The sequence below is a fragment of the Microcebus murinus genome, chromosome 5 (assembly GCF_040939455.1).
Source record: "Microcebus murinus isolate Inina chromosome 5, M.murinus_Inina_mat1.0, whole genome shotgun sequence".
Taxonomy (NCBI): Eukaryota; Metazoa; Chordata; class Mammalia; order Primates; family Cheirogaleidae; genus Microcebus; species Microcebus murinus.
Window position 1 is genome coordinate 11,409,593 of NC_134108.1, and position 12,929 is coordinate 11,422,521.

Consider the following 12,929-nt stretch of genomic DNA (forward strand, 5'->3'; position numbering starts at 1 on the left):
TTAAATGTAAGTATCTTGCTTGCCCTGAAGTCAATTACTCTGTGTTCCTTTCCAACTAACCATTTATACCAAGTTTTTTTAATTAATGCTCTTTTTTTCTAAGGACTGCTATTATTTCAAATTAGAACCATCCTGATAAGTCAACCAATTATGAAACCAGGGGGATAAAACAGGCTGTTAAAATGTACCCTCAGAAGAAGGTTCGTTGCTGTTAACACAACAGGCATGCCAAGACTTAGCTGCAAGTATACTCAGACAAACCTCCCCGCACCAGCCAAATCTAACAATTACAACAACGCTAATGACCCATCGCTAACGAGCAAGCTTGGCAAGGCAGTGGACAAAATTTAGGAAAACCCGGAGACTAAAGAGAACCATATTCCATTATCTAACTTTTTTTTTTAAAGTCCAGGTATGACTAACTGCAGAACCAGCCTGGTTTGGAAACACACCCCCTCCTCGGCCGCCACCAGGGTGACCTACCATGGAATCCTCTCGCCCGGGAGGACAACAGCAGACCTGGTCACCGCACGGCCAGGAAAGAACCCCAGAGGTCCCGTGATGAGAGGTCCCATCCCAAGTTCGCACGTGCGTCTGGCAGCTGGGTCAGAATCAAAACGCAGCTTCCGGTTCTGTGCTCACACAGGGACAACACTGCCTTTCAAAGAATGGATGGAGGATTTCAAGATCTCTGCGATTCTGTTGAAGCATGCCCTGGGTGAGCTTGTTGCGCCATTAACCACACTGTAAAAATATTACTCTGGGACTTTTCAACCAAAACTCTCCCACAAGTCCCATGCTGTCTTCCCAAAGACACCAGGGCCCTTCCTGTGTCTCCTCTGCCAGTCCCAGCTGCCTCGACCTCACGCCGCCAGCCCTGCCACACTGGGCTGCTTCCTGAGCTGTGTACCCCAGGACACACCTGACACCCCACGCCCCCTTCTCTTACCCCAGCCTCTTCCTTTCATGGCTACACTTGTCCTTGTTTATTCATTTGCTGTTTTCTTCTCTCTGTGTGGTCTGCTCCAAACAACATCTCGTTGCAAAGGAGAGCGGCAAAACAGACGACCTGTATTTTAAAATGACCCTTGTCTGATAGACAAACAAGCTTGGCAAGTAAAATTTTAATAAATAAATAAATGATCCTAACGCCAGCGTTGGCCATTCAGCTCCACAGGACTCAACTTCCAGCACTGGCAGAGCCTGTGCCCGAGTTTGTACTCACCTGCGACACTCGCCTGTCACTTCTGTCTCCCTCCCCGAGATGGCAGCGTGGGAGAACTGGGTCCTTGCTTGGGTTTTCTGCTCTGTGCCCTAGCAGGGAAGGGGCTTCCTGTCCTCTTTAAACGGTGCTTTAAGACATCAATGGGCTTTTCAGAAGGTTGGTGAAAAGACAGAAAGAAGAAGAAAGGTGAAAACGAGCAGGAGGCGGCGGTGCTAGGATTTCTCTTCTTCACGGGGTCAGGTTTGGGGTTTGAAGACCTTCAGTGCTGGATGACCAGTGACCGCTGCCCTCCTGGAGGCATCAGGACAAGGAGACACTGAGAACAGATGGTGCGTAAGAAAGAGTAAAAAGGGAGAAGTGAGGACATTTCATGCCCTAACCCCAGACCAGATCTGAAACCTGGGAAGCCACCTAGACTCTTTCCTTCTCCCTTCCTTGCCCCAAACATACATCTTCCCAAATCTCACTAAAAAGTATCTCCATAGATGCGTTTGCACAGACTCCTACGATGCCTGCCCGCCTCTCTCATCTCACACAGAGTTTCCAGCAAGAATAAACAACACTAGCAAATCAAAATCCAAGTGGCAGTGGCAAATCTGCCGCACATGAGGGTGGGCTCTCCTGCAGGTAGTAAGGTCCCTGCATCCCCCCAACTCTGCACAGAGGCATGGGGGCAGGGGTCTCAGGAGGAAGTTCCCAGAGGAGGTGACCACTCCTGGGGTGAGACACAGCATGGTATGTGGGCACACTCCTCCACAGTTCTCTGTGTCATCTACCTTCCAGCTCTAGACTGCAGACACAGCACCTCTCTCCAGGCTAGTACCCCAATTACAGCAAGAAAATATTCTTTTAAAGAAAGAAAGAAAGAAAACAAACAACAATGCTAAAAACAGGAAGAAGAGCCAGCAGTGAACTAGAAGGTCTGAGGAAATCCTAGAAAACAAGAGCCAGATAAAATCATACCAACAGCGAAGACACAGGGAAAACCATACCCCTAACTTCTGGAGGTGAGAGACATCCTTCCAGGGCAGTCAAAGATGAGGGTGTAGGGCTGGGCAGCAAGTGTTGCAGGGATAAGGGAAAGAACTAAATGCAGAAGGGCTGAGCCCTCCAATGCTCCTCCCTGCTATTTGCAGCCCCTCCTCTTTCTCACAAAAACAGCACCCTTAAAGCTAGAAGCCACAGCAAAGAGTTGCACCCACTGGCTACAGCTAAGACCAAGAAAATGGGCACTAAGCCCTGGGGAAATCACAGTTTGAAGAGTCTGTTCATGTCTTTCGCCCACTGTTTAGTGGGGTTATTTTTTTTTCTTGCTGATTGGTTTAAGTTCTTTGTAGATTCTGGATACTAGCCCTTTGTCAGATGTGTAGTTTGCAAATATTTTCTCTCATTCTGTAGGTTGTCTGTTTACTTTGTTGATTATTTCCTTTGCTGTGCAGAAACTTTTTAGTTTAAGTCCCATTTATTTATTTTTGTTGTTGCTACATTTGCTTTTGGGGTCTTACTCATAAGTTCTTTGCCTAGGCCAAAGTATAGAAGAGTTTTTCCTACATTTTCTTCTAGAATTTTTATGGTCTTACATTTAAGTCTTTAATCCATCTTGAGTTAATTTTTGTATATGGTGAGAGATAAGGATCCAGTTTCATTCTTCTGTATGTGGCCACCCAGTTCACTCAGCACCATTTGTTGAATAAGGCATCCTTTCCCAGTGTATGTTTTTTTTCCTGCTTTGTCAAAAATCAGTTTGTCATATCTATATGGTTTTATTTCTGGGTTCCCTATTCTGTTCCATTGGTCTATGTGTCTACCTTTATACCAGCACAGTGCTGTTTCGGTTACTATAGCCTTGTAGTATAATTTGAAGGTCAGGTAATGTGATGTCTCCAGATTTGTTCTTTTTGCTTGGGATTGCTTTGGCTATTCAGGCTCTTTTTTGGTTCCATATGAAGTTTAGGATTATTTTTGTAGATACATGAGAAATAATATTGGAATTTTGATGGAAATTGCACTGAATCTATAAATCACTTGGGAGGTATGGACACTTTAACAATGTTGATTCTTCCAATTCATGAGCATGGGATGTTTTTCCTTTTGTTTGTGTCATATCATTTCTTTCATCAGTGTTTTGTAGTTCTCCTCCAACAAACATATGAAAAAATGTTCAACATCACTAATCATCAGGGAAATGCAAATTAAAACCACAATGAGATACTGCCTTAGCCTGTCAGAATGGCCACTATTAAAAAGTCAAAAATAATAGATGCTGGCACAGCTGTGGTGAAAAGGGAATGCTTATGCACTGTGGAAGGGAGTGTAAATTAGTATAACCTCTGTGGAAGACAGTATGGCTATTCCCCAAAGAAGTAAAAGTAGACCTACTATTAGATCCAGCACTCCCACTACTGAGTATCTATGCAAAGGAAAAGAAGTAATTTTATATAAAAGACACCTGTACCATAATGTTTATCACAGCACAATTCACAATTGCAAAGATATGCAATCAACCTAAGTGCCCATCAGCTGATGGGTAGATGAAGAAGATGTGGCTATGTATACCAGGGAGTTCTACACTGTCATATAAAGGAATGAAATAATGTCTTTTGCAGCAACTTGAATGGAACTGGAGACCATTATCCTAAAGTGAAGTATCTCAGTAATGGAAACGCAGACACCACATGTTCTCACAAGTGGGAGCTAAATGAAGTATCTACATGGTCATAAAGAGCGGTGACAGACACTGGAAACTAAGAAGTGGGGAGGGGGGTATGTGGGATGGGATAAAAATCTACCAGTCAGGGACAACGTACACTGTCCTGGTGACAGGTACACTGTACTTCAGCATGATTCGATTCATCCACATAACAAAAACAGTTGTATCCCCTAATTTTTTTGAAATTTAAAAAAAAGAATGCCTGGAGCATCAACACTCCAAAACTCACAAGCACCACCTAAAAAGAAAAAGGAAATCCCAGTGTGGGTGTCAGAGAAGTGTTTAGGGTAGTTTTGAACCTCCGTGCAAGAGGCAGCTCCCAGAGGGGAGAGCCACTCAGAGGCACCTCCCTGTGCTGGCCACTATGGAAAAAACGACTGTCTCCTGCTACTCACCACAACCCTATTTTGGAAACTCTGCAACTGCTGAGAAGATCAAAAGCAACCCTGCCAGTTTATCTATTGAGTTCTTAATTCATTAAAACAAACCAACAACCCAGGATCACAAGTTATTTGAGGAAAACCTGGACTATAAAAGAAAAGGTCCATAATGAGTAAACAGAACAACTGACCCCAGAGGAAATGTGATTTATGGGAAAGAAGATAACTTAAGCGATCTCAAGTGTAATCCCAGCACTTTGGGAGGCCAAGGCAGGAGGATCACTTGAGGCCAGGAGTTTGAGACCAGCCTGAACAAGAGGCAAGACCCCATCTCTATAAAGAAAAATTAGCCAGGCGTGGTGGTGTGCACCTGTAGTCCCAGCTAAACGGGAGGCTGAGGCAGGAGGATCGTTTGGGACAGGAGTTTGAGGCTGCTGTTAGCTATGATGGTGCCATGCACTCCAGCCTAGGGAACAGAGTAAGATCCTGTCTCAAAAAAAAAAAAAAAGAAAGAAAAAAAACTTCTACTAAGTACCTTAAGAAAGATTTGAAAACAGTAGTGTGCCAATAAAGCAAGACCAAGCTGCTCTGAAAAAGAAGCAATCAGAGAAAAAGAGCTTTCTTTTAATAAGAGAAGAGAAAACTAAAGTTTTAAACGATTGCTGAAAAAAAACTTTAATGGATTTGAGAAATACAATGAACCACGCTAAATATCAAAGCTGTGATCCGGAAGATAAGACTGAAAATCATCAGAGAGTAAAAAACAAAAAGTTAAGAGACAGGGATAATAGATTCAGAGATACAAGATGAGTTTCAGAAGCAGCTAAGATAATAATGGGGAGGGGAGAAAAACTGGAGCAGGCAGAAAGTCTCCCCGGCTGACCAAAGATTCAAGCCTTCCAGGTGCGAGAGGCCCAGCAGTGTTCGGGGCCCTGGGTGAATGAACGAGAACGTAGCATCCTCGACGGGCCTCTCTAAACCCATGTGGACCCTGCAATGGGGCCATGTCATGTGCTTTAGAAATCAGGGATGGTTGTATGGCCCAGTGGCCAGAGAAGCAACCACGAGAATGAGAACCCCTTGCTTCTGCTCTTGGCTCTAGGAACAACTCATGTGACTGGGCAAGACAAGTAACCTCTGTCTCTGTCTCCTTTGGAGAACAGAAACAGACAAACTTTCCACGGCTAGGCAGATCATAATATATATGCAAACAACCTAGCAGGCAAGAAGAATCATACAACCTAAACTAATATTGGTGGCATCATTATACTTATGAACATGTATACAGATACAATTCAAGGCATGTTCCACATTAATTGTAAGATATTAGTGTTTTGGCCAATATCCACAAGCTCAAAATGACAACCATCTGATCTTCTGTAATCCTTCAAAACTAAGCCACGCCCCTCCAGTACACAGTGGCATGCACGCTGCAGGGAATGGAGCCTCTCAAACAGTTTCCTGTGTCTGATTTGGAAAAAGAAAAACAAAAGACCATGGGAGCTATCACAACACCTATGGTTAGGTCTCTGCTTGTAACTAACTAGCTGATTAACCTGGACACTGATGAGCTTCAGATTCTTCTGAAAACTGAGTGAGTTGGATTAGCCCAGTGGTTGTCACCCTGGCTGCACAGGAGAATTACCTGGGAGCTCCCAAAACACCGCAGGACCTGGGTCCTACCCCTAGAGATTCCAATTTATGGGCCTGAGATGAGAGCAGAGGAATCTTTGCTTCAAATTCCCCGGATGATTCCACTGTGCAACCAGTGCCACTGGACAAGATGATCTCTGACAGCTCCTCGAGCCCCACGGAAGGGGACAGAGGGCAGAGGGTGAGAGCACAGCCTGCAGAACCGGTTGGAATCCACTTTCTGCCTAGTCCCATCTACCTAAGTTTCTTATCCTTTTGGAATCTCACTTCCCTCACCTGTATCATGGATATGATGGGTCCCCCACAGTGGCACAAGGCTTAAATAAAATTGAACAAGTGAAGAACCTGAAAACAACAACTGGCACTTAGTAGGTGATCACAAAAGTAATTACTATTACTAGATCAGAGAGATGTTGGTCAAAGGATGGAAAATTCCTGTTAGGAGAATTAAGTTCAAGAGAGCTATTGTACAGCATGGTGACTGTAGTTAAACTGCTAAGAAGACTATATTTTAAGTGTTAACACAAAAATATAAGTATGTGAGGTATTGCATACATAAATTAGCTTGATTTAGCCATTCCATAATGTGTGTGTATATCAAAACAGCATGTTGAGGCCGAACACGGTGGCTCACGCCTGTAATCCTAGCACTCTGGAGGCCGAGGCCAGCAGATTGCTCGAGGTCAGGAGTTCGAAAACAGCCTGAGCAAGAGCGAGACTCCCGTCTCTACTATAAATAGAAAGAAATTAATTGGCCAACTAATATATATAGAAAAAATTAGCCGGGCATGGTGGCTCATGCCTGTAGTCCCAGCTACTCGGGAGGCTGAGGCAGCAGGATCGCTTGAGCCCAGGAGTTTGAGGTTGCTGTGAGCTAGGCTGACGCCACAGCACTCACTAGCCTGGGCAACAAAGCAAGACTGTCTCAAAAAAAAAAAAAAAAAACCAACAAAAAAAACAGCATGTTGTACACCATAAAATATATTAGTTGTCTGATTAACAAATAATAATAATTTAATAGGTAACTGAGGGATAAGTGAGCTAAAATGGTCAGTGACATCCTTAAGGGCCTGCCAGAATAGGTTGACCAATGGGCCCCAGCTCGCAATTTAAATTAAGGGACGGGGTGTGGGAGTTGCATGGGCCGAGTGCACCACGCCCTGGAGGACAGGTAGGGGACAGTGGGATGAGGACCAGGTGACGCCTGGAACAGGCTACCTGAAAGGGACCGGGTGCAGCAATCCACACCATCTACGACAGGCCCCGGCCCACCCACTAGGAAGCCACAGGAAAAGGCTTCCTCTCCCACAGGGAACAAACACTGAAGACAAAAAAACAAAAAGTCTGGTGCGTGGAGGGGCGTAGAGTAGAATAAAGCAGTAACACTGGCTTTCGGCCAAACTGCCAGGGTGAGGGAATAAATTCCAATACAAAACAGTTTCAACTAAGACTATTTGTCAGTTTACTTGAAAGCAAATTGGTGCCAGCACACTACTTATTCTCTTGTGCTAAAAATAAAAAGTTCCATGCTGACCTCATGGAGTCTAACATCACACTGGGTATGAATACCCCAGATGACAAGGGAAAACGTATGGAAAAACTCATTTTGAAACAAATCTTATTTCTCATATTTTAACTAAAATGTTTTAAGAATTTACAATGAAGGGAAAAAAAAAAAAGAATTGACAGTGAAGAGTGTTTATCTACCAAGTATTCAAGGTAATGAAGTTCAGGCGTTTTACGCATTTATCTGAAAACAGTTGTGATCAAAGCTATGACATGAATGCGCAAACTATTTTTTATCTGGCTTTACTCTTTTGTAAATTCCTCCTTCTTCCACTGGCCACACTCAGAAACTCAGAACAATGCAAAATCCCTCCTTGTTTTACTTACTCTCAGTATCACTTTCCCCCCACCCCCTTTCTCTTTGGAGGATGGAGCCAGCCAGAAATAATTTGGCTAAATTCAAACCCATGGGAATGGCTGCCACACTTAAAAGATTTTGAACCCCATTTCATTTCATTTTTCCAGACACTAAAATAAGCAGAGGAACCTTTAGTTCACTACAAACATGAACAAATTTTATAGTTTCCCCTAATCTCTGGGGGAAAAAAAACTAAAAATTTTTTTTCAATCGCTTTCTATTCTTCAAGTGGCCTGAAACAGGATAAAAACCCTCCTTGAATGACAACAGGGTTTAATTGGTTGAGAGAACGTGCTTTTCACCTTGAACTTAGGATTCCAATTCTGACTTTGTCCAAGAAGTGACAACGAATCTGGCAAGTGCATCCAGGTGTTCGACCGGCATTAGAACAACGGGCAATCTGGACGCTGAAATCTCCATCCAAAAATAGGGACTTGCCCCGGTTGAAAACCTGGAATGTCTGCTCTCACTGCCTCAGGCTCCTGAGCACGGTGCTTCCTCACTGTAAAATCAATTCTGCTACAAAAAGAGGATGAGGCCCATTCTTTGGTTTTTTGCCATCATTTTCATGATAGGAAGTAAATACCTATTATTTTACCTCTGAAAGCTCTATTTTTCCTACAAAAAAAAAAAAAACACAGAAGAATTATGCTCTTGCCAAAGGTAAAACAAAGCACCAACAAAACCAGGGTTCCACTCTCGCCTGCTCTGCATGTGTTATGCCTCATTAAACGTCTTCTTCCAGGACATTCTGCAAGTTGCTTCCAATGCATCCATCTGGTCACTACTAAGCATTGCTTTCAATGATAACAGCCCCCTGACAACTCCATTAAAGCCCTGGACCACGCTGAGGAATTCCCATAGGTAATGAGATTATTCTAATCTCTGATTGATGAAGTATTTATCTAAGTAAGGAAGCAGATATGAAGACTAATGGGGGCCGGGAAAGGGGATGAGAAAGTAATATACCAGACAAAGAAGAGAAGATTATGCATCTTCTTTGACGTAAGAATAGCTCAAGGTCATAATTAACATGGAAATTTCATGCAATTTCTCAGAAAAGGCTTCTGAAATTTTTATAATGTAACAGTCTAGGTGAGAGATTCAAAGTTAATTGGTTTTAGTCATGGGTCACTTCGTAATAATAAATTACAACACAAATGATTGCCAAATTGAAGTTTGGAAAAAATGGTTAAATATGGACTAGAGGGGAGTTTAAACTGCAAAAACCATTTTCCGTTCCTAGAGGCTTCCTAGCTACGCGTCAAGTCTCCCGAACGTAACACGCTTTTCCGAATCTTTTTGCTTCTAGAACAAAGCTCAGTCCGTGATAGGGCTCCTCACTCCACCCCTCCCCGCTCGTTTTGGAACAGACACCAGCTGCGTTCAACTCAGGAAGCCTGAGCTTCAGGGTCCTTCTAAGGCTCCGGGAAAAGCCCCAACAACACATTGACAAAAGGTCGCCTGTAAAAGGTGCAGAAGAAAGGTCTTTTTCTATTCTTCCTCTTCAAGGGGCCCCCAAATTGTATGAGCTTGAGATCCAACAAAACCTGGCTCTTCCTGCACCTACACCCAACTTCTCGCAGCCTTTACCTCGTTGTCCCACAACTTCCGGGAAGTTTCAGTGGAGACAAAGAGACGTCCCACACCCCTCACGATGCCACCTGCCCACCAGAACTCTGCCTTCCAGACAGGCCCCGTGCAAGATCAAGGAATTTCTTACATCTTGGGTTCAAGGGCAGGTAGAGAGGGAGGGGGGTGATTAATGCTATTGGGTGAAAGTACGCTTCTGGTAATCAAAACTTTCTCATGGACTGACCAAAATTTAATTCTTAAATCGAAAAAAACTCGGTACATGTCAAATTTGACTCCTCATGGAAAAACTGTGTACAGGGGAGACACAGGGTTTTGTGGTTTGTTTGTTTTTTTTTAATGATTTTTATTGATTGACTGCAGTAACATACACATCATATAAAATTTGCTATCCCTACTATTTGTAAGTGTACACTTCGGTGGCATTAAGTGAATTGACACTGTCGCGCAGCCTTCACCACTGTCCCTCTCAGGGCTCCTGTCAAACCTGCCGACACTTTGCTCTTGGACGTCCGGCCTCCAGAACTGTGAGAAAATAAATTTCTGTTGTTTAAGCCAACAGCAACAACAACAAAATAGGATGATTCTATTACAGGCCACATTTTAACATACAAAATGAGGTAAGATGACTGAAAACAAACATCATAAGCTGTCAAAGGCAGTAGCAACTTGTTTTGGAATCAAGGCCCAAATCACCACGACCTCGGGATGGGCCGCCGGCGGAGCCCCCACAGCACCGGGCCAGGCCTCCCAAAGCGGGTGGCGGAGTGCAAAGCAGGCGTCCTCAAACTATGGCCTGAGGGCCACATGCGGGTGTTTCTGCCCATTCGTTTCTTTACTTCAAAATAAGATATGTGCAGTGTGCGTAGGAATTCCTTCATAGTTTTGTTGAAACCATAGTCTGGCCCTCCAACAGTCTGAGGGACAGTGAACTGGCCCCCTGTTTAAAAAGTTTGAGGACCCCTGGTCCAAAGCATGAAGTGAGGGGGTGGGTCACAGGATGCACGTCGGCTGTCCCATGCCTGCAGCCGGTAGGTGCACGGCGGAGAGTGGCCGCTGCCGTCTCGTCTAAGGGAGGTGCCAGCCACAGGGCCACAGGCCAGCTCCTCTCTGCACAGGGCCACAGGCCACAGGGCGAGTGCGGCTCCCCAGACCTGCTGCCCCGCCCGCCCAGGCCCCTCACCACGCCCGGATGACTCTTCCGGCCTACCTGTGGTTCACAGTTCAGGTTTTGACTCTAGCCTCCCCTTCTAAGTCTGCAGTTTCTCAGAAAGCTTCCTCACCCCCGCTAACCCAAAACCTCTCTGCCCCTCTGAGTTCCCCCTTCCTCTCAACCAGCAGTACCCACCTAGGGTGACAGCACCAGAAACAGAGCAAACGGCAGAAGACGGATGAGATAATCCACTTCAATGCCCCAAGAAACACGTAGGCACAAACAGGTCCGGAGCAAGAAAAGACCGGGCAGAAGATGTGAGATCAGCACACAGGTGGGAATTCTACCAGAAGTACGGAAGTGTAACTGGCCTTCAGGCGGCATCTGACAGCTTACCAAGCCCTCCGTGTATAGTACCTCTTCCACCCTCCCAAACAATCTTTTATTCACAGCCCCACTACTAAAAGGAAAAGCTGGGATTCATCTGAAAATACTACATATGCTAAATATCATTTCCAAAGCATGCTCATTCCATACCGGAATGCCTCCATAATCTACCTCTTCTCCTTAAACAAATAACAGTTAAAAAAAAAAAAAAGTATTGCTATCTTTCAGCATATTTAGAAAACTATATACATGGCCGGGCACAGTGGCTCACGCCTGTAATCCTAGCACTCTGGGAGGCCGAGGGGGGCGGATTGCTCAAGGTCAGGAGTTTGAAAACAGCCTGAGCAAGAGCAAGACCCCGTCTCTACTATAAATAGAAACAAATTAATTGGACAACTAATATATATAGAAAAAATTAGCCGGGCATGGTGGCTCATGCCTGTAGCCCCAGCTACTCGGGAGGCTGAGGCAGGAGGATCGCTTGAGTCCAGGAGTTTGAGGTTGCTGTGAGCTAGGCTGACACCACAACACTCACTCTAGCCTGGGCAACAAAGCAAGACTCTGTGTCAAAAAAAAACAAACCAAAACCAAAAAAAACTATATACAATAATGAAAGAATTAGAATTAAAGGAAGGTCAAAACTCCAATCCTGACTATGGCCACTGTGAGCACACTCCCCACTACTCCAGATCTCCTTAAAAATCTCAGCAACCCACACAATCCACAAGTCAGAGCCCTCTCAAACAGGAAGCACTGCACAAAGAAACTCCCCCTGCCTTCATTTCAGCCCATTTCCTTCCACCTCTGCTCTGCAGACCATAGAACCTCCCACCATTTATAACTCACTTACTCTTCCTTTTTAAAAACCAGAGTTTAGTTTTTAAGCTGAATCATAAACACTGCGGTTTTTCATGCTAGCTTCTTACATCAGCACCGTCTTACTCGGTATGTTAGGCGCTTTGTTAGACAGAAAGCAAAGGAAGCGAGCCGTGCCTCACACGGATCCTCCGTGCACTCTGCGGCCGCCTCCAACTAGCACAAGGGAAGACTGCCTAGGGCCACATGAAGGGACGGTGGAAATACATCCTGTGTCTCTCCTCCTCCTGAGATGCAGGCGGCACTGGAACAAAGAGCTCCCCATCTGGGGCAAAGGAGCAGGAGGGCAGGGCAGGCAGACCCGGCCCTTGCAGAACTCGCTGGCAGATGGAGGGTCAGGGGGCACCAGGGGCTGAAATGCTCCTCACAACAGGTGGCTGATCTGAAGGCTATCAGGTGTGGAAAGGCTTGATAAAGCTCAGGGCAGTTAGAGACTTTCCTTAAACATCCGACCACTGTTACAGCACAGGTGTGTTCACTTTGAGAAAACTCACCGAGCTCCGCACTATGATTTGTGCCCTTTATACATCAGTAAAAGGTGTTTTTTTTTTTTTTGTTTTTTGTTTTTTTCAATGCTCCTTACTTGCCAGCTCACCAAGAAAGAAAACCTTCAAGTCAAATCCTCTTTCCTCCTCCAGCTGGAGAAAGACACTGCCTCTTTAGGTCCTACAAGTGAAAAAGGAGAAGCAAGGATTTCCTTAGGGTCGACTAGATGCTACAAAAACAGGTTGGAGAACAAAGACCTAACTTCAGAGAAATGCAGAACAGCAATGGATATAGAAAAAGTAAGAACTCAGAAACAAACCCCAAAGCATGCAGTGTAAACTATTCCTGCTCGTTAGGGGAAAGGAGCATTTAGTTTGGGTGATGGGAGTGGGTGGTGATGTTTTTCATGACAAGAGAGATAAAGAAAAATTTTTAAGTCTTAATCATCAAAAGTCAAAAACGGCAAAGCTACTTGACTTGAGGGACAGGAAAGATGGTAATATTCAGAGTTTACTTAGGACCTAATATATGCTAGGTATAGT